Here is a 22897-nt window from a genome sequence, read left to right as displayed (position 1 = left end):
GGGAGGAAAGACTAACTTTAGCTCCTGCTTCCAAAGATTTTTTTCCTGGTTCTGCTGTTTCTGAGTCCTTGTCTTACATCCCTGGTACCAACCATCAGAGCAGCTTTGGTGGTGCTGGTTGGCAGAGTGACTGAGATATTGAGATGTTGAGATTTCTCATCTGGCTGAGATGAGAAAATTGAAAGCATGTGATATGAAGAAAATTGGACTCAGAAGACACGCAAACCCAAGCATGAATTCTAGCTCCTTTGTGTGCCCACCTGGGTAAGCAAGGAGGTGGGGGCATTTACTTAACCTAGATAGTCATAAACTATTTCCACTCATGATCTCTTTCAACTTGACAGAATTTTGTAACACGGAGTACACAGTTATATAAAATAGATACAAATCAAGCATTTAGTGATGCTAAGTCATAAAGAAATTTATTTTAAAATAATTCATGCACACATGTAATTTTATTACTTATTAAAGACAAAAGAAAAATTGCACACTATGAGATAGATTTGTTTATTTTTAAAATCTTGGCTGAATATCTGATACCGTGGGATACAGAATGTCTACCATGTTTTTCAGAGTTGATTGATAGTTTGATTTTATAATCATCAATGCTGAGAATGTTACTTTGCACAAGTACACAGTACAAAACAGCAGAAGTCTACTTAGGGCCACCCTAGAATTTCTTGGAAATTCTGTGCTGATCACAAGCCAAAATTCATTTAATGGTGTGTGTGTGTGTGTGTGTGTGTGTGTGTGTGTGTGTGTGAAACTCAAGCTAGTAGCTCAAATTGCAATTTTTAAAGTGAAACGTTCTAATACAATACAAAGATACACTAGTTTGATATTTACATGCTGAGGAACGATGGTAGGAGATTATTCTAAGTCTTTCCCTTCCTGTAACTAAGCCACCGTGTTGCTATAAGAGCAAGCAGGCTTGTATGCACAGCACAAATCACTGCAGTTCGTAAGCACGTAACGGTCTTGAATATGAGCTGAGGTACATCAGGCAGCATTTGTTGTTGCTGTGTGGTGTGACAGCATACACAGTGTGAAGTGTTCAGATATGAGGCTGCAGTGAAGTCACATGATACAGCATGGGCAGTGATACCAGAGACGCCTCAGATTCACTAGGCATTTGATTTTGAAATTTTAGTTGTTGTGGGTGGGTTTAGAAAACTTTCCTTTTTCTGTTGCCACATTTATGACTACCTGCACATTCAGGTCTGTGACCCCGTTGGGAATCACCATGCACAGCCTAAGACCCTGAAACTTGACCGATTCACAACGGGGTGCACCATGCCCCTTCAAAATTCACAAGCAGTAAGTGCCTAATGATGTCACTCTATCTGGAGATAAATCCGAACTAGAGAACTGAATTTAAACAAGGTCACTGGGGTATGCATCTAATACTGTGTCTTATGTCTTCTAAGGTGTTTGCATGCATGTGCCTGGAGAGGAAAGACCACGTGAAGGTACCATCTGCAAGATAGGCAGATGGGATACGGAAGATCCACCTCCACTAACAACTTAATCTCCAATTTCCACCTTCAGAAATCGTGAGAAAACCAAGTTCTGTTGTTTATAGTATCTGTGCTATGGTATGTAGTTATGGAAGCCTTCAGTAACGGAGCTTCAGTTGCCTCATCTGAAAATGGGTGTGTGGAGTGATCTCATGGAATAAATTCTTAGTAGAGTGGTAGGTACTCTCCCGTTCAGTAATCATCAGTGAAGTATTCTCTTTCTATTCCCCTGAGGAGACACCTTTAGGGCAGCAGTGCCACCCTCAATGAGAGCTTAAGGCTAAAACCTCTAATTACTGGTGAATGAACAGTGAGCTTAGAGTGATAGAAGCCACAAATGGCACATTCTAAGATCAAGGCTCTCATCAGACACTGAATGACTGGCAGCCGGGGAGACATGTTGCACTGATCTGCAAATAGGAGGAAAGCCTGAGCAAGCAACGAAGCAAGGCTGGGATGTGTTTGATCTGCCACCTGGCAGCGACCGCACACACCAGGAAGTTCAAGAGACTTCACAGGACCTTAGATTCCTGCCAGGTGCTTGAGCGCCTTTTACCGCAATTCTGTTCTTGAACAGATTCACATTTGTGTTCAGAAACAGCCTATAGCAACTCCAAGACCCTCACTTACTTGCACAGGTCAGAGGAAAAGTTCATAGTTTCATCTTCCTCTTCTTCTTCTTCTTCTTCTTCTTCTTCTTCTTCTTCTTCTTCTTCTTCTTCTTCTTCTTCTTCTTCTTCTTCTTCTTCTTCTTCTCCTCCTTCTTCTTCCTCTTCCTCTTCCTCTTCTTCCTCCTCCTCCTCCTCTTTTTCTTCGTCTCCTCCTCTCCTTCTTCCTCTTCTTATATTTAATTAATTTATTTTATATCCCAAACACAGCCTCCCCTCCCTCCCCTTCTCCCACTCCCTTCTCCCCTCTTCTCTAGCCCTCTCCCCCTCAATCCATTGCTCCTCTGTATTCTCCCAGAAAAGGGCAAACCTCCCCTGGGCATCAGCAAAACATAGCACACCAAACTGCCACAAGACCAGGCATCTCCCCCTGTATTCCGACTGGGCAAGGCTATTTAGAATGAGGAATAGGTTTTCAAGTGCCAGACAAAGCAGCAGGGACAATTCCTGCTTCCATTATCAGAAATCCCACAAATAAACCAAGCTATACAATTGTCCTATATATGCAGAGGGCCTAGGTCAGTTCCAGGCAGGCTCCCTGGTTGTTGCTTCAGACTCTGTGAGTTCCCATGTGCCAGGCTAGCCTTTTCTGTGGGTTTTCCTCCAATGTCCCTGAGCCCGCTGGCTCCCACAATCCTTTCTTTCTCTCTTCAGTATGATTTCCCCTAGCTTGCCCAATGTTTGGCTGTGGGTTTTTGAATCTGCCTCCACCAGTAACTGCATGAGGCCCTCTGATGACAACTGGGGTAGTGTTAAGACGTCCTTAGTGACTGAGTATGTAGCCAATTTTAGGGAAGGTTTCTTGGGTTTCTTTGGTGTTTAGGTGGAACATTCTCTAGATATCTTTTAGGACCATTTGAGTCATAACATCAGTTAGTTCTGTTTTTTTTTCTGTTTAGTTTCTGTCTGTTCATTGGTGAGAGTGGGGTTTGAAGTCTCCCACAATTAATGTGTGGGGTTCGATATGAGATTTCAGCTTTAGTAATTTTTTTTTTACAAATGTGGGTGCCCTTGTATTTGGGGCATAGATGTTGAGAATTGAGACATCATCTTGGTGGGTTTTTCCTTTGATGAAAATGAAATGTCCAACCTATATTTCTTTTGATTAATTTTGAAGTTTATTTTTTCTCAATATATGTTTTATTTAAATTAGAAACATGCATGCTTCAAATGTCTATCCTGGCTCTCCCCTTCTCCCTCCACCAGCCCCACCCCCACTCCTCCAGTTCCAAAGCCCAAAATCCCCACATCATTCCCCAGGGAGGGTGAGTCCCTCCTTGGGTGGGATCTCCAGAGTCTGTCATTTTATCCAGGGCAGGAACTAGTCCCTTCCCCATGTGTCCAGGCTGAGAGAGCATCCCTCCATGTGGAATGGGCTCCCAAAGTTCATTCGTATGCCATGGTGAACACTGATCTACTACCCAAGGCCCCAGAGATTTCTGAGGCCTCCTCACTGACACTACATTCATGGAGTCTGGATCAGTCCCCTGTTGGTCTCTCAGCCATCAGTCTGGGGTTCAAGAGCTCCCCCTTGTCAGGTCAGCTCTCCTTGTGGGTTTCACCAGCATGGTCTTGACTCCTTTGCTCATCACTCCTCCATCTCTGTCACTGGGTTCCAGGAGTGCAGTTCAGTGTTTAGCTGTGGGTATCTATCTCTGCTTCTATCAGTCACTGGATGAAGGTTCTAGGATGGCATATAAGATAGTCGTCAACCTTATCATCAGAGAGGAGCTATTAATGTAGTCTCTCCTCTATTGCTTAGTTTGCCAGTTGGTGTTATCCTTGTAGATCTCTGGAAATCTCACTAGTGTCAGCTCTCTCCTCAAACCTACAATGACTCCATCTATTATGGAATCTCTCATCCTGCTCTCCTCTATTCCTACCCAAACTCAGCCTTCCTGCTCCCCCATGTCTTCTTCTCCCCTCCTTTTATCCTCCTCTCTTTTTCCTGGTTCCCTCTCTCCTCCCTTGAAGTTTATTTTATTAGCTACTCATATGGCTACACCAGCTTGCTTCTTTGGTCTGTTTGATTGGGAAATCCTTTTCCAACTTTTTAATCTGAGGTAACGTCTGTCTTTGATGTTGAGGTGTATTTCTTGTATGCAGTAGCAGAATTAATCCTGTTTTCATATCCATTCTGTTAGCCTGTGTCTTTTTTATTGGAGAATTGAGTTCATTGATATTGAGAGATATTAATGACCAATGATTGTTAATTCCTGTTATTTGTTTTTGTTGTTGTTATTGGTGGTGGTGGTGGTGGTGGTGGTGGTGGTGTGTGTGTGTGTGTGTGTGTGTGTGTGTGTGTGTGTGTGTGTGTTTCCCTCTGGTGTATGTCCCTCTGGTATGTTAGTCCCTCTGGGGACTGAGATGGCATGTATTTGGGGAACGGCCTCCTGAGGCAGAATCCAGGGAGGGGTGCTGTCTCCCTGGAAAGCAGATCTCTCAGGTATGTTCTGTTCCGCAATGGTGGGAGTCCCATAGTTTCTTTAATCCCTTGAGCGAGACCTGAGACTAGCTCTCTTGGAGTTTGCTTATTTCTGCTGGTGTCACTTGTTCACTTCTACAGCTATTTCTTCACAGGGAATACAGTTGTGTGCTTGGCTTAGGCCTGGATCACGTGAGTCTCTACCAAATCTGAACCCCACCCCCCAGGAAGTTTGAAGGAGGGAACTAGAACAACTACTTGAGGGATGATGTCCTAGTTAGCTTAGAATGTTAACTTACCACAGCCTGGGTTCACCTGAAAAGGGAATTTCAATTGGGGGATTTCCTAGATCAGATTGGCCTGCAGTTATGTCTTGATTGCTAATAGCCTAGTCCATTTTGGGCAGCACCATTCCTTAGGCTGTCATTCCCAAGTTGTATAAGAAAGCTGGCTAAGCACAAACCTCTCTGAGCCAGCAAGCAGCATTCCTCCATTGTGTTTGTTTAAGCTTCCTGCTTTAGTTCTTGCTCTGGCTTCCCCCAGTGATAGACTGTAAGCTGTCACCTGAAAAAAACTCTTTCCTCCCTGAAGATGCCTTTTTTCCCCAGTGTGCTTTGTCACAGCTAGAGAGATAAAACTAGAATGGATGGTGGCTAGATTGCAGCTCCTTTGTCTCTTCTTTTGGTGCTCTCTCTCTCTCTCTCTCTCTCTCTCTCTCTCTGTCTCTCTCTCTCTCCTCTTTCTTAATGTAGTCTTTGAGGTTTTGTGGTGACCTAATTCATGTCTATTTAGTGATCTGATCATTGGTTGTAGATGTGATTCTCTACAAGGATACTAAACTGAATAAGGGAAGGGTCCTGAGGAGAAAATGGAGTAATTTTTCAGCCAAGGTGTACATGGATTTAATACTCTCATAGCACCCATATTCCTACATGTGGTGGCTTGGGTAAGAATGGTCCTCATAGGCTCGTATTTGAATGCTTAGTCATCAGGGAGTGGCACCTGTTGAGAGGGATTAGGAGGTGTGGCCTTGTTGGAGTAGGTGTGGTAGGTGTGGCCTTCTAGGAGGAAGTGTGTCACTGGGGGTGGGATTTGAGGTTTCAAAAGCTTAAGCCAGGCCCAATGTCTGTCTCTTCCTGCTCTCTGTGGAACAGGTTGTAGAACTTTCAGCTACTCCTCTAGCACCGCATTTAACTGGGGCAGGCTTACAGTTCCAAGGCTTTTAGTCCATTGCCATCATGGTGGGGAACGTGGATGTTTTCTTTTATAAGAGTTGCCTTGGTCATGGTGTCTCTTCACAGCAACACAACAGTGACTAAGGTTCTATAGTTTTAAGTGGCAAGCATAAAGAGACTCAACCTCAGGTGTCACCTGTGATTCATGAAGTACTAAGAGGCAGTGATAATAACAGTGGTTATTTTATGAAAGGGGTGACAGCTATGTGTCAGGAACTGCGACAAATACTGCTCATCCTCTAGTCCCAAGATACTCCACAAAACTCACAAGCATCCTCGTTTTAAAGATGCGAAGGCTGAGGTCCAGTGAGGTTAGCGACTTGCTTTCAAATGTGTCATGAGTAGGAAGAGGCAGAACCAGAAATCCAAGCCAGCACTCAAGTCTGCTCCTTCACTCTTCACCACTCAGCCCCACCACTCTACCTCTGCAGTCGGCAGGCCAGACTGGATGGGGGTCTGGGGGTCGACAAGCAGTTAGTGAAAGTCGTCTCCAGGGAACTGGAGAGACAGCTCAGTGTGCCAAAGGAAGGGGAAGTCATCCTGACAGGGCAGGCCTCTTTCCTCTGCAGCTGTCCCAGGGGTACAGGGTGCCACAGGCTGCAGAGTGCAGGAAAGGGCAGAGCATCACCCGGGCCGGGTCTTCCACTGTTTTCCTATAACAATGGGCTCACACTTCAGGGGAAACCCTGGGTTGAATGGGAGGTCCTCTAAAGCTAGGGTCTCCAAGGGAGCATTTGTTGGTGGGATCTATTTGTTGATTTTTCCCTCTGGTTTAGAGCTGTCTGGTAAAGACTACCAGAGAAACCTGGATACCAGAGAAACCATCAGTGCCTTAGGATAAGTATATCCCACTGCACACATGCGACACATTTACACTTCATGCTTTTCATCGCTTACCTGAAACTCAGATTCTATTGGTCATCCTGTATTCTGATTTGCCAAATCTGACAGCCCTGTCTGTCTCTAAGAAGCCCATTCCCTTTTTCTGAATCACCAGCTACACCACACTTGAGAGCAGAATCTCAATATGTTCTGAAAACTATTCATTTCACCTTGTTCCTTTAAGAAATGCTTTTTAAAGGTTGTGGAATTTGCAAATAATAATAGCAGCAATAATAATAATCTCATCATTTTGGAAATATCTTAAGTATTTGGGGGAGAATCAACTTTCTGCTGTAATTCCCAGAGACTTGCCAGTACAATTGGTATTCAATAGAAAGCATCAGAGTCTTGCTACCAGGGTATCCTTCGAGAGGTACCACAGAGGAAGTGGGAGTCAGCCGAGAACAGGCCCTAACCTCACTGCAGTGGAGGCTACTCCCTGGGGGTTAGGATTGAATTCCAATCTCTGTATCTCCCTGTGGAGTGGGGGGTTGGGTGCAGGGGAAGGAGGAGGAAAGGAAGTGGAGGAGGAGGAGGAGGAGGCTATAGTTCCTCATCACTGTGCCCAAGCTTCCCCTCATCTGTATGTCTGAGAGTGCATTTCTAGCACCAAGAGTCGCCTGCTTGCCCGTGTCTTCTCTTGTTCCTTTGCACAATAAATTTGATCATTTACCAAAGAGATAGATGGGTCTCTCTAGGCAGTGTCTGTCTAACTGGGAGCTGGCCAGTTGCCAGAGAAGCCTCTTTGAAATGAAGTCACTAAGTGTCCCCAATATTTGCAAGTGTTGAGTGTGTGTTAGTGGGCATGCACAGTGGGGAATACAAGGACCCATTGTGTTCTGAACCCTGAAGCTGGCTGAGGGCCTGGTAGCTAGGAAAGGTCAGGATTCCATTCACTGCCACTCAACATATGCATGTGTGTGTGTGTGTGTGTGTGTGTGTGTGTGTGTGTACATTTTTCATGTGTGCAGGTGCACATATGGGTGAATGTGCATATGGCTGTACATACACAGGTGTATGTGGCACATGTATGTCTGTGCCTGTGTACAATTATGGAAGCCAGAGGACAACTTTTGGTTTCATTTCCCAGGCACCATCCACCTTTTAAAATTGAAGACAGTGACTCTCACTGGCCTAGAGCTTACTAAGTATACTGGACCAGCTGTTCAGTGAACCCCGGGGACACGCCCACTTTTATCTCCCAAGTGCTGGGGTCCTAAAAACTCATCACCTGCTTGTTTTCACATGGGTTCTGGAGACTCAACTGAGGTCCCAGCACTTGCAAAGCAGGCACCTTACTTAGGAGGCCATCTCCTCGGTCTTCAGCACCCCTACCCCCCATCTCCCCAGTCCTCCAGCCTCTGGCAGCTGTGGAGATGAAGCTGATGACTCCTGTCGGGGACTTCAGATCTAACTGGGTCAGGACAGACAGATAGTAAAACAGCAGGCAGAGCAGGGCAGGGAGCCCAGGAGTGGGTGAGTGCTGAAGGTCTGAAGATGCTCAAGACTGAGGACAAACTGGCTCACAGGGAGATCAGGAATCCTTAATGAGCCAGGTCTAAAGAGATAAACCTGCTAGCCTGCACTCCAGGGCCAGAGGCAGAAGCATCAGCAGCTCCCAGTCACCCCCAGCTACATAGTGAGTTTATAGCCAGCCTGGGTTAGATGAGAACCTACAGAAAAAAAGAAAAGAAATAGTTAATGCTATTATACCATAGATGGCTGTATTACTAAGCTTCTCTAGGGAAAAAATAGAATGGACAGAATAAATATAATTACAAGAACAGACTGAAATGTATGGTCTGAGTAGTCCAATAATGACTATGTGAAGGCTGGAGAGGGTAAGAGCCTTGCAGATTCTCAGTTTTCATTGTTGAGTGTCTCGGTAGTCATAATATGGTGCTGAAGATTTCTGGAGAGGCCCCCGTCCTTAGTCCACACTGGACCAGTGGTCATCCAAGAGTCCTCTAAGCCCTCAGCTCAAGATCGGGCCTGCTGAGGCTCACAGTTTAATGACTGAGTAGCTACAGGTGCTCAGTCTCTGCGGCACGCAGATGGCCACCGAGGGACTACCGAGCCTGTATCTTGTAAGTCAATCTAGTCACCCTCATCTATTTTATTTTACAGGTTTTAGGCCTGTGCACACTCCAGCCTCAGTGTGGAGACAGGAGAACAACTTGCCAGAGTTCTTTCTCTCCGTCGACCACGTGGGTGCCAGGGATTAAAGTCAGATGGTCAGGTTCCATGATAGTACCTTTGCCCAGCAAGCAGTTCGCTACCCTGTGAGTCCTTCCATATAACATTCATTCATTCTTCTGGTTCTGTTTGTCTAGAGAAACTAGAGAAACTTAATGCATGGGATACAGTGAGATGAGCCAATATGAAGTAATTGTGTGACCAATGACTCCTGTAGCTACTCTGTTAGTAAAGCCGTTTTGGAGAACTTGATCTAAACACTGACTAATGTATAATAAATCACAACACATCGACTTCACTGAAAAATTACTCATAGCAGGTTTTTTTTTGGTAGTGTCTGATCAATGTCTACTACTTCTTTAGGAAATTCGGTCTTTAAGTAGACTATTTAAGTGTTTATTGGTATTATACACCAGAATTATGTTAAGTCCTTAATATATGACATGATTTCTCAAATGCTCTGAGGATCTGTAGTGTGTCACTCTTTGCTAATACCGAGATTTACTTAATTGCATCTTCAGGTTCTACAGGAAAAAAGGCTCTGACTCCTTTAAGAAAGAGGTAGAGGCTCCAGCAAGGCAGCCTGCCTTCTGGGAACCTAAACAACTGTTTCCTAATTGAGAAAAAAAAAAGGTCATAAGGAAACACTAGCCTTGATGGGTCAGTTTTCTTTTCAGCTAGTTCTCAAGGGATAGAACTTTTTTTTTAAACTCCCTGGTGAAAAGCAGGGCTGTGCTACAGACACAAGGAGGAGTGTGGTCCGGAGGAAGCAGGTCACAGAACACAAGTGTCAGTTAGGAGGTCCCGTTCAGGTTAGGGCATCAGCACACTTTCAGACAGATCCCTTCATCTCTTCATGCTTCAGTTTCCTGGTACCCTGCAAAATGGCATCATGGTATTAATTGTAACATTGCTATCACTCTCTTGCTCAGCATCTACTCTGTGCCAGCTTTGTGCAAACACAGCAGACAGTCCCTGCTGGGATGGTTCAATACCATTCTAGTGAGTTGATACTGCTGGGCCTGAGGTTACTTACTGGTCCAGATGCCATAAGATTTTTTTTTGAGAGACAGGATTTCATTGTGTAACTGTCCTGGCTATCCTGGAACTCACACTGTAGGCAGGCTGGCCTCGAACTCACTGAGATCCTCCCACTTCTGCCTCCCAAGTCCTGGTATTAAAGGCGTGCACCACCACTGTCTGTTTTTTGTGCAGCTCCTGGAGCACTAGTGAGTGGAGGGCTATCTACAAGCTTTAACATTTAGACAGCCCGAACTTTCTTAGGCTTAGAAGTGAGATGGAACTAGGCAAGATGGCCATTGATAGTTACAAGGTCTTTAAAAGATACTCAACTTATGTTTGTTTTCTTTTGAATAGATTTAATTGATGCTTGTCATGTGCTGTGCTTGTGTTTGTAGCTAACACGCAGTTAAATTATGAAGTTGGGTATTTTCACAGATTTAATTGTTTTTGCTCTTGCCCTCCCTCCCTCCTCTCTAGCAGATGTCTAAAACCATAGACAACACCAAACTCCATATACACTTTATCCTGTGTGTCCAGGCTTACAATAAAGTGTGTTTTATAAATTAAGCACAGTATGAAATTAATAACCAATAATAGAACCATTTAAAAAATATTTGGTAATGAGTCTTTGTGAGTATATTTTGCTCTTCAAGGAGTTACAACAAATATTAAGTACTTTTAGACTGCAAAAATGACCATACCCAAGGCTGGGCATCTACCACAGAAATGGCAATACCCAAAGAGTGAATCTATTACAGAAACAGCCACATGAAACACCCCACGTCTACTACAGAAATGACTGTCGCAAGGCCTACTGGGGATTAACCACTGTCTGTCAAGCAACAGAAAATGTCAGAGCAACATTGCAACTTGTGTAGCGATAGCATACATTATTTCATTGCATAAGCACACTGCCCTCTTAAATAGCGACATCAGAGCTAATTTCAAACCAATTCTAAAACAATGATTGTTTCAAAGAAGGCAGGCCTGTAAAAATGCAGAGTGAATACTTTTTTGTATTGCAAATGTAGCTGACATGTGGCAAAAGCCAGATTGTACTTTTAGTATTTGCCAATGAATAAATCAATCAGCCAACAGACAGACAGTCACTTGGTACCTGCTTTGTGCGAGAATGTGTGTTGGATCAAGGAGGCATTGCCTTCCCTTAAATGTAAGTTAATGAACAAAATAGTATTTACCTTTTAGGACCATGTAGTTGGAGATATTAAAAGGTTAATGAAGGGGCTGGGGAGATAGCTCAGTCAGTAAAGTGCTAGTCTTACAAGCATGGGGACCTGAGTTCGATTTCCAGAGACCACATGAAAATGTGGGGCATACTAGCAGTCCTGAGGTTGTCCTCTGTCCTGGACACACGCACAGTTCCAAACAAGGAGATCTATGCACATTCAAAGGTACACACACACATGTACATACACTAAGAGACAACTTTGAGCCAAATGACACGTGCTCCCCTGAAAAAGAAACAGGAGAATTTGGGGGAAGACTTTGTGAGGAAGATCTTCCTTAGAATATAGGTGTGGAGTGAGTGGTTTCATTTTCTAAAGCTTGTATGATGGCAGGCAAGGACAGTGTCCTAGCAACTCAGCTGTCCTGTGGTACAAACCAGACTGTATTTCTCAAATTTATCAGCTAATAAATTCAACAGTCTACAAGCATTCCTTGAGTCTTTGTACTTTACCCGGACTGTGCTGGATCTAACAGTTGCTTCTTTTTCTTTTCTCTTCTTTTTCTTTTCTTTTTCTTTCTTTCTTTCTTTTTTTTTTTTTTTGAACGTAATGAATTTCAGAACACATGTGTTGAATATCTGAGCACAGATTTGCAGTCTCTGCTAAGGCTTTGAGAGAAGCTGAGTCCATTCCTTGAGAGCCAGCCGTCCCCGGACTGTCTAGAGCTTCAGCCAGTGCCTGGAGACCTCCCCTTGCACAGAGAAGCACATTGTTTCCAGTCTAGGGGCAAAAGGACATGGCATTCTGTCCAACCCTCCTCTGAGCAGGGATTTCACATCTGAGGAAAGGGGAAGTTGAGGCCAGGGGGCAGATTTATCTTGCAAGGCTGCTTCTTCGAATTTGAAGGTGGGTAGAATTTCCATGTCATCAATTTGGTTTAGAGCAGAGGTTCTCAACCTGTGGGTCATGACCCCTTCGAGGGTTAGAATGACCCTCTCCTAGGGGTTGCATATCAGATACTCTGCATATCAGATAATTACATTATGGTTCATAACAGTAGCAAAATTACAATTATGAAATAGCAAAATTATGGTTATTAAATAGCAATGCAAATAATTTTATGGTTGGGGTTCACCACAATGTGAGGAATTGTATTCAAGGGACACAGCATTAGGAAGGTTGAGGACAACTGGTTTGGAGTGGCTTCATTGCAATCACCTGCTAACTCCCAATGAGCAAAATGAACTCCATGTTCACTTCCAAGTCATGGGATTAGAGGCATCAATAAAAAGTGTTGGTGTGCTAAGAAGGATTACTGAGTGTGCCATGGAGCTACCCAGTCTTACAAGCCTGGAAGTGAGCCATATGAAGTGTCACAAAGGGAGAAAGGAACATGTTTGGAAGTACTTTTTCTGGTTAAGGTCCTGAGATTGCAAAGGTTTTCTTAGTTCTGTGGAATTTCCCCAATTGCTTGAGGACGTCTAGTTTTCTAAGGAGCTCTAGGTGACCATTAACCTAACACACAGGGAGATGGTGTCCCTGTGCCAACTGTGTAGTAGGATGTTCTCTTAGGAGGCTCTTTAAAATCAGGCATGTAGGGGAACCCTTTCTTCAACTAGGGCCTCTGAAACTGGGTCAGTGGTTCTCATCCTCAACCTCTTGCTTGCTGTGCTTGAAGTTCAGCACAAGCAAATAAATATCAATGAATGGCTTAATGATTTTCATAAGGCTCTGTACTTCCAAGGCAAGAGGCTCTCCTGAAGTGTTTGATCTACTCTGCACGAATCTGCTCTCCAAATGGCCAGCACATGTCGAGGCCTGCTGTCCTCTGGGTTATAGGAAGATGCCTTTGATGGGTTAACCGCAGAGTAACTGAACTCTTTCCAAGCGACTTTTCAAAAGTCCTTTGTCCTGGTGTGCATCTTGCTACTTGGGTTGGAACAGCAAGAAATTGCTCCTGGCAAGGGGTTCTAGTATATTCTTCCTCTGAACTGAGTTTGGCCCCTGCATAATGCCATCTGAAATCTGATGTCTCAAAAGTTCTGAGTGTAAACACGGGGCAGTTATGAAACAGTTGCCCTAATTCTAGCTGGCCACTCAGATTTTCCCAACACTCTCTCCACAACTCCTTACAGCCAAGTGACAACACAATTGCCAATCATCTAGAGGGGGATTGCTCTTTTTATTAGCAGAGCATCTCAGCAACTGACTGATGCCACCATCCGTGAATGTCATTTGTTTATTTATTTCTATGATATTTTGTGCTAAGTATTCAAGCTGTGGTTGCTAAAGCCATGATGCAGAGTGCTAACCACCAAAGGATCACAGTGAGCTACTGAGTACTAACCATTATACAATCATGGTAAGTTACTGGGTACTAACCATTATACAATCATGGTGAGTTACTGAGTACTAACCATTATAAAATCACATTGAGTTACTGAGTACTAACCATTATACAATCATGGTAAGTTACTGGGTACTAACCATTATACAATCATGGTGAGTTACTGAGTACTAACCATTATAAAATCACATTGAGTTACTGGGTGCTAAGCATTATACAGTCATGATGGGCTACTGGGAAGCTTGTGCTAAGTATCAAACACAGAACTACATTAGTCCTCACTGCTCAACACTGAACAACACACCCAGCACATAATAGAAAAAATATTTTGAGACAGGGTATAACTAAGTTACCCACATTGACCTTGAATTGAATTTGCATTTCTCCTGTTTCAAACTCCCAATGCTTAAGTTTCAGTGTACAAATCATAACAGTTATCCAAAAATACATATAGAAATTTATTAAGGGATAGGATTTAAGAAGATAAAGATACCTTTCCCTCATTTCCTCTTTTTAATATTAAAAATATTTTTATTAAGATGGGTATAATGATGAACCCCTTTAACCCCAGCACATGGGAGGCAGAGACAGGTGTGACTCTGTGAGTTCAAGACCAGCCTGGTCTACATAGTGAGTTCCAGGACTGCCAGAACTATGCAGACCCTGTCTCAGAAAAAAAGAAATGTATCACTAATGACACTGATATTGGGCACAACTTAGCATAGATTTTTCTCCATATAGTACTTTAAGATACCCCTTTTCCTTATTTCTGTGGATCTGGGCATCTCAGCTCTTATCTCTTTACTAATTTGTTCAGTAAGTAAGTTGCTGGTAGCTCTGGGCTAATTCAGCAAACATGGTGACTCTTTGCCAGACCAGAATTTAGAAAACATTCTTCTGTCTCCCCCCCCACCACTTACTCTTTTTCTTGACATTAATTGAATTCCAGGGAAGGCAAAGTATATGTATATATGCATGTATATACATATGTGTGCATGTATGTATGATTTATTTATTCTCTAGGTTACTAACACTCTCTTAAGTGGTTATTTCACTCCCCTGTAAGTGCCTTGCTAAGTTCAGACAAGTCTTTAAACTGTGTTTTCTGTCTTGTGTTATTGAGTTAGCTAGCAGTCATCCAGCCACCTAGTCTGGAAAGCTTCGAGTCCTGAGTCCTAATAGACTCTTTTCTCTTCATTACAACCCTCCTCCTACATCCAATCAACTCCCCATCTCCACTATCTTCCCACTCCATCATTGCTATGGTCTGCTGTCTGCCATCAACACCTTGTTTCTGTACCTGGAATTGCCGTGGTGACCTTTTCCAAATCACTCTCTCTGCTTCGCTCTCACTCCTCTTCTAACCTTTCATTTCCCTTTTATAGAAATTTTAGATTTTAAAATCTAAATTAATAATTAAATCAGAACAATGAGTCTTACCAGTTGGCAAAGTTTTTTTTTTGTTTTTCCATCACAAATGGGGGTAGAATTTTACTGACCATTTCCATTGTCTATGCAATGTGTCAGTGTGGTTGGCAGCTCATATAGTTGATGTTTTCATGTTACGCAATCCTCAGATGGCACCTAAGATTTATCGTATGATATTTTTATGCACACTCACTTTGGATTGCTTGCTAGTATTTAGCATTTTTGCATGTGTGCCCACATATGAAGTAGATTCTCACTCTGTCTTTATTTGGCCTTGATATTAGGATTGTAATGGCTTTTAATATATTTGTAAACTATTCTTCTATTCCTTGTAATGGCAAAGGCTATTATTTCTTCTCTTAATTTTCAGAAAGAAAAGTATCTGGGAACTCTAATATTTCCCTTTAGCCTATTTCTGCCTTTGGTTATCATACTCACAACACTCCCTTCCAGGTTATGTGTTTCTGCAGAGTCAAGGTGTTTTTTTTTAAAAGTTAATTTCCATAACTTATGCTTTCTAAAATCAGGATAGTGTGACTGGGCATGGGTGGTACACACGGTGCACCCCAGAACTGCTGAAGAAGTAGGGTTGTAAAATCAAGGGTAGCCTGGGCTACATAGCAAGACACTACCTCAAAAAAAAAAAAAAAAAAAAAAAAAAACAAAAAAAAAACAAAACCAGAACAACAGAACAACTTACACAGTCTAGCTAAGGCTTCAACTGTATTGGCCTCAAGTTGTTGCCATGATTCTGTTATGGCTTTTAAATATTTACTTTTTCTGTTTCAATGTTCCCCTTTATATCTAGCACTGTTTATTTCTGCCTCTTAACAAATCAATCATGCCAAAAGTTTGTCTATTTGATTACTTTTTGGGGGAAGAAACCAACCAGTTTTTCATTCTCTTGATCAGATGGCCAGCTCATTCTTGACACCACTGTAGCAGTAATCTTCAGAAACTCAAATCCACTAAAAACGCGCTGGTGGTCTCACAACGCATCCAAGCTCCTATGCCCTTACAACTAGTTTCTTTCTCCATGCTCACCACCCCGTCCTGCACCCAACATTCCTCCCCAGCCCCCAAATGTCAGGGTAATGCATACCTCATATGGTGCCTTTGTGTAGATCTCTCTTCCTTCTGTTTTCTACTAATCAAAGTCTAGAAATTCCAGCTCAAGTGTTCCTTTTCTGTGAGGGTTTCCTGGCCCTTTCTTCCTCGTTGTCTCTGCAGTAATGACTTCTCTGAACGTGTTTTATGCCTCATGCATTCTTGCAGATTTCATTATTCATCATATTTTGGTGTTGTCTGCTCTTGGTCCTTGAAGACCAGTGCAATCCATTCTTAATTTCTGTGTCTCTAGGATTTTAAAATAATTTCTCCTATTCTTTGTAACTTCTGTTTTTTGAAAATACAATACAAAAATTAGAGTAAAGGTTACACTATGCTACTTTCTTCTATTTTAAGAAGTCCTGGCAACCAACTCTAGCTAAGACGCTGTTCATTTCCTTTTGTGTGTCCTGTCAATATGAACATGAATTATCACTGAATTATCTATATGATAACATTTTTTAACTTCACAATTTTAAACCCAATATTTCTTTTTATGTGGTCCAGACTGTAGGCTGGGCATGATAGAGCATACTTGTAATCCTAGCATGTAATAATCCTAGCTGAGGCAGGAACATTATGAATTCTAGACTAAATTATGTTACATAGTGAGTTCAAAGCCAGCACAAAGTGTCATGGGACTCTGTCTTAAACAAACTGCATATTATTTTATGTCTAGAGAACTCTACATAACAGACCAGATTTAAGAGTGTACCTACAAACTCACACACTATTTAAATCAGAAAGAAAAGCAATATTTTATGAGCAACTCAAATACATGTTAAACCTTCATTTGTCTAAGTATTGTAGGTAAACAATTTAAAGAAACCTCTGCCATAGAGTAGAGCTTTTCTCCACTGGGGATGTAATGCTTTATAACAATTGACCTACATATAAGTGCATCACACAAGCCACTGTTTAAAGGAGGCAGCTGTGTGGTTCTGAAACGCCCAGGGGAGGTTTTTTCTGTTTTTTTCTTTCTTTCTTTCTTTCTTTTTTTTTTGTAGGCTTGACTCTCATCTCCAAAGGAGTCCTGCAATAGGGCTTTAATCTGTGTGACTCTCAACTGCAAAATAATGATCATCATTTCTGATCCTCCAGGTTCTTGTAAGGGCTAAATCACACAATGTGTGGAAAACTGCCTGAGTTCATGTCAGAAACAGAACAAATACTCACTAAAACTTAAACACACTGTGTGTATGACGGAAAAACAAATACACTGATTTGGCAAATGATAGATTTCACGTTTGCAAGATTCTTACCAAGGCATCCAATGTCGACCTAGTTAGAGGAAATCTCATTTTCCATGACGCTCTACCTGCTAGCTGAACTTTTCAGCCCAGTGCAATACCCTCTGCTCATCCTTTTTGTTTTCATTGTTTCAGACAAAGGACAATTAGACACACACTGGCTCTAGGAGTTTTGAGATATGAATTGAGCACACTCCATTCAGTGACTATCAATGATCAATGGAAGATTTTTGGTGAGCATATTTTTTTATTTTCCCCAAGTTAAAACCTTAGACCCAAATGCTGTCCTGTCTGTGTGCTCAGCATTAATGAGGCAATCTTTGTCACCCCAGATCAAGGCACTGGTGTTTGCATTCACAAGGAAAGTCTCATTTTCTTTAATATCTTTGTCCTTCTATGAACTGTGGGGGAAAGAGAAGCAGTCGTCTGTGTTCAAGCCAAATCATTTGCCCAAATCCCTTTAAGCACTCTCTTGTCTCACTTCATGTTGGGGGCAAAGAATCTTTGCTGGGTTTTCTGATTCCCCCTGAACTGACAGTAAATAAACATCATTTCATTTCCCCAAATTATGCTCACCAGCTACAGGCATGTCACCAGGCCGCTGTGCTATCTAAACCAGGGGTTGGGGGGACAAGTCCTCAAGGGAAATGTGAGTAGCCAGCCTCTGCATTTGGCCAGGCCTGCTGAACTTCAGCCTGAAGCTTGGCCCAAACCCAGACTGATAAAGCCCCAGCTAAGCTCCAGATTTCTACAGAATTAGTGTGCAAAAATGTAAAGACTGGTTCCATCTGCTGTGCTCATCTCTCTCGGGGCCACGGGTGCTTAGCTTGCTGTGGGCAAGAAGACGGCAGCATGGAATCGGATGGACCCCGGGTCCTCTTGCTTCTGGCCTGCTTCAACCTATCCATCAAAATGCTGACCTATATTCCAGTGACACACATCAGATTCGAATAGGACAAACTGCCCAGGGTGTTATCTCCCCTCCCACTTCGTATGGAGGGAAGACACATCTGTGTGCTGTGGTCTTTCTTGTCAACCTGATGACGTGAAGGAAATAAGGCAGGTTGTTAGGAGCAAGTCCACTGCAGTGTGAATGACACCACATTCTCTCCAGGGAAACAGCAGTAACCAACGGAGTGAAAGAAAATCAGTTGTTTTTTTTTTTTTTTTGGTGGGGGGGGTTGGGTCGCCACTCCCCATCCCCCACCCCACCCTGCTCCTAGCCATTGTTTTTTGAAAAGCTTTCCTGTGTTTCTGTAGAGTGGGCAGATGGCAGGATCCTGGAAGTGTAAAACAGCTACCAGGAATAAGATGATTCAGACAGAGGGAGTGATATGTAAATCCTGCCTGGTCATCTCAATATTAATCAAGACACATGCCCTCCCCTCTTAGTAAGAGATTTAAAGTTTTAAATTAAGTAAGCTTCATTTAGTGATTGTGTGTGTGTGTGTGTGTGTGTGTGTCTGTCTGTCTGTCTGTGTCTGTGTTTACATGCATCTCCCTTTATTGCTGTTTGCTTTATACCCTTGAAATAGAATCTGTCACTGAACCTGGACCTGGGTGTGTTTTGGCTGGGCTGGTGACGAAAACGCCACTCTTGTCTCTTCCTTCCCTGCTCTAATGCTGGAGTTACAGGCCCAGTTAGCCACATTTGACTGTTTATGTGTGTCCCTGTCAGGGATCTGAACTCAGATCCTCACTTTCATGAGGTGAGTGCTCTTACCCGCCAAGTCATCTCATCAGCCCATAAGTTTTCATGCATCGCTCAATGTTTAGCAGGGTGCCAGGTACAAACAGAGCTCTTTTTGAGGCTTTGGATGGGAAAATTGATGCCATTTTCACTCTTCACTTATTTTGTGAACTGGCCCAATTGGAGGCCGTTGGGATGAGACTACTCATTGTCCGCAGCAGCAGAAAGAGAAAAATGGAACCTGGGTGGAAGAAGCCAGAGCCGAGAGCCAGGGATGGTACCCTCTACAGCACAGGAACCACGCCTAAGAGAGAGATTTTCAAGTGGGCCTGTGGTTTACCACAGAGTCCTCGTGATCTGTACCGTGGTCAGATGTCAGGAGTGACTGAAAGTAAGTTCATGTTCCCACAGTGGAGAGAGAAGAAAAGTTTTGCTCATATGAAACACATGCTTTCCCATTTTAGAGCTGGTCTGGAGCAGGCTGGCAAATGTACCATCACCCATGTGACATTTCTGAAGAAAGCCCAAGAAGCAGCCACAGTTGTTGCTTTTGATTAGCAGAACTTTTTAATCCCCCCCTCCTTGTTTTCTCTGAATAGTCTCACAGTGTGAGTGCTCAGTCCCATTGTTTGTTGGTCCAATAGATCAGGGGCTAGGGTTTTGCCTAGGGCTGGTAGGGAGAAGAGGGGGACACAGTGGATCTCAGTCTAAGCTTCAGGATGATGGCTAGCTATCAAGTGTCCCCGAACCTTCCCAATTCAACCTGCAGTTTACAGAACCACCTTGTAAGGCTGCATATGTGTAGGAGGAACTCTGGGATCCAAAGAGTTAAATTGTCATCTGCAATGGAATAAATGGTTTGACCACAAATCCATCCTGTGTTCGTCTGGTTATGTATTACTCTGTGTGTATGTGGTTTTTTTCTTTTCAGGTATTATTATCTTTTATGATATCACATCCCCAAATGGCCCTTCTGTCATTTAGGAACAAGGTCTCCTTGGTTCACCCCCAGAAATGGAACAGAGTGTTTTCTTTAGTCACATATGTCACAAAAGCCCTAGGAATACAAGGTGACAATGTAGAACACCGAGCCACTCACTCACTGCCTGGAAGACAGGAAGCTGCAAGTTCTGGGCACCCCCACATCCCACCTTGGATGCCTTTTCTTCCTGTCCTGATCATCATTAGCACAATGCAGGCTTCCAAAAGCAATCTTCGATCTCCCTGAGTCTGAAGCACCTTGAGCATCCACTGTGAAATTTCCTGCTGACTTTGTTTTGGCTGGGATTGCTAGCCTACATATGGGAGAATTCAGCTCAAACAGCACAAAAGCGAATAGCATGCCTCCGTGCAGTCAAAGGCAGATCAGTAGAAAAGGGTGACATCATGGCTATTCCAGGGACTTCAGGTCTGCCGTGCAAAGCAGCAGCTTCCTCACTACACATAAGTCAGAGCCTGGATTGGAGACAAAAACAACTCTTCCTTCTCATAAATAGTTGCTCTGGGGCTCAAATATACCCTAAACGCAGCGGCTCAGAAACAGTCCCTTTTCCTTGGAGATGCATCTGATTTCCCAAATCCAATCACAAACTTCTTAATAGCGTGTCATGAACCTCTCAGCTCATTATTTTTCTTCAAAGCTCTCCAGTACGCCGGCGTGAAGCCTGTGAAGTGTTACCCGATGAAGCACGGCACCATAAATAAGCATGCGCAGGACACGCTAAAATCCACCCTTCACTGCTCCTGGCTTTTCCTCCAGGAGTCCTACCACCCTGCCGGCGGTGTGGGATTTGCTGCATTAGCTCTGAATCGAGAGATTTTTTTTTCCTTTGAACGTGTCCAGTGTGTAGTGTGGAGACTATTATGGACTTAGCTTGTTTATACAAATCACATTTTTGTCTTCATGCTCCTTCGCCTTTCTTTACACTATCTCTCACGGCTAGCGCTGTGGAAATAAGGAGGTGGGTATATAGACAGATCCTTTCAAATAGCACTCCCAGCTTTAAGCATTCAGGACTGCAGGAAATCAATGCATTAGATAATTTACCATGTCTCTAACACCACTGTTCCCTCTGATGTCTTTAAGTTGTGAGCAGGAAACCATTTTACATGTGTAACCAGCCGTGAAGGTTAGCCCAGGGAGTGCAGGTTACTGCTGTGATCAATAAACTTCGCATAAGATACCATGACATGTGTTTTGGCTAATTTTTAAAACTGTATGGTAATAAGGCACATGTGGTAAAGAGTTGACTCAAGTAACTGTCCTGATTGTTTTGTTACAAACCATGGGAACCTGAGGACAGTTTGGGAGCCACAGAGACTACTCAGAGGGTGAAGGGGCTTGTCTCCGAGCCTGACAGTCTGAATTCCTGGAAAATACTTGGTGGCAGAAGAGAAATGACCCCATCCAGTTGTCCTTTGACTTCCACACGAAAACTCTGGGACAGACACACACACACACACACACAAGACAGACTAGGGGCTGGAGAGATAATCAGCCACTAAAGTCTAGGCTCACAATAAAAAAGATATGGGGCCAGGGTCATAGGAAAAGATACATCCTATTCTGTGACAGCTTTCGTACCCTATAAACCACTGGATGACTATATATATATGTACAATTTTTATATATGTATGTATATCTGGAGAACAATGACATGCAAAAGGACATCTTACTAATATCCCAGGCTGTGACGATGCAGCCCTACATACAGCTGGAGTAGAGAGACTGCCTGGGTGATGGGTCAATTCTATCTAGAACTGGGGTTAATGATCCAGTTCTTTCTTCTGGGTGTAGAGTTTCTGGCCTAGCGGCAAAGGTATCACTTAAGAACTTGCTAGAAATGTAGTCTTGTAACCTCTCACCTCTAAACCTGTCACCACCAGAACACACCGCAGGATCCTTAATAGTTTCTATGACTCCTCTGATTTGAGAGACACCAACCCACTTGGCTTGCTCTCTTCTCCTGGCCTTGGGTGAACAGCTCTTAGAGTGGTTCAGCAAATCTTGAGAACTTACTAGAAATGCAGATTCTAAGGCCTCAACATGACCCTTCCGAATATGGAACTAAGGGCAAAATCCCTCACTCTGTGGGCTAAGAGGCTCCCTTGGTCCACGCAATGCCATTAAGTTGGTCCTTATCTAGGTCAACATCCTCCATGATTCCAAACATATTCAAATCATCTTGGTGTGTTAAACCTGTTTGGGCCATACTCTAGAACAACTGCATCTCTATTCTTAGGGGAGAGCCACACCCAGTAGACTTTAAAACTCCCAAGGGAGTGTCAATGTGCGGCCAAATTTGAAAGCAGATGTTAAAGCTTCAGTGAGAATTGATGGAAACAGAAGTCCAGCACCTCCCTTATTTCAGTAATTGTGGCCTCCAGGAAACGGGGACCTATGTTTTAGAGCCACTCTTGGTTCTGCTCAACATGTGATCCAAAGACCAGCAAGATTAGCCTCCCATTTCCCAGCCTTGCAGAGCCACTTGGGAACTGATGCAGGTTTGTAGATGAAGCACAGGCAAAAGCTCTGCGGTGACTCTGATGCACACTGAAGACTGAGACCCCCTGCTCTAAACCGCCTCCTCCAGTTCATTTTGTGGGGGAGCTGGCAGGAGAGTAAGAGGAACGGGTTGCCTGGCTGGACATACTGGCTCATGTCTGCCATCCCAACCCTGGGGAGGTTGAGGCAGGACTATCATGGGTTTGAGATGACCCTGTGCTTCAGAAACACACACACACACACACTCTCTCTCTCACACACACACACTCACACACACACACACACACCTAACATGTAGACTTTTCATTCTTTAATTCTTCTGGCTCATGCGATTCTTTGGTGTCTCTGATTTTAACCAGCTTTGCCCATTAAGAGTGGAAAGCAGTGATGGGAAGAGAGGGGAGGAGTTAGGATTTTCTGATGGATATTAAAGGCAA

The 22897-nt window shown here is 43.4% G+C and overlaps 1 protein-coding gene and 1 long non-coding RNA gene across 2 annotated transcripts in view; one reads left to right on the top strand and one right to left on the bottom strand.

Moving 5' to 3' along the window:
• Window positions 1-1444: 1444 nt before the first annotated feature.
• LOC110340255 lies at window positions 1445-12017 on the top strand. The gene is made up of 3 exons (XR_002382062.2): window positions 1445-1553; window positions 8855-9009; window positions 11754-12017. It is a non-coding gene; the product is annotated as an uncharacterized LOC110340255 (long non-coding RNA).
• The window catches only part of Rnls (renalase, FAD dependent amine oxidase), a 301883-nt gene continuing 288289 nt past the window's right edge, over window positions 9304-22897 (bottom strand). Inside the window, exon 8 of the transcript XR_002382057.2 lies at window positions 9304-9800. The gene's annotated coding sequence lies outside the window, so the exon portion shown is untranslated. The remainder of the gene's footprint in view (window positions 9801-22897) is intronic.

This window comes from Mesocricetus auratus, unplaced genomic scaffold (genome assembly GCF_017639785.1).
Source record: "Mesocricetus auratus isolate SY011 unplaced genomic scaffold, BCM_Maur_2.0 Super-Scaffold_4256, whole genome shotgun sequence".
Classification (NCBI taxonomy): domain Eukaryota; kingdom Metazoa; phylum Chordata; class Mammalia; order Rodentia; family Cricetidae; genus Mesocricetus; species Mesocricetus auratus.
The sequence above is the reverse complement of the archived record's forward strand: the minus strand, read 5'-3'. Positions and strand labels throughout refer to the sequence as shown.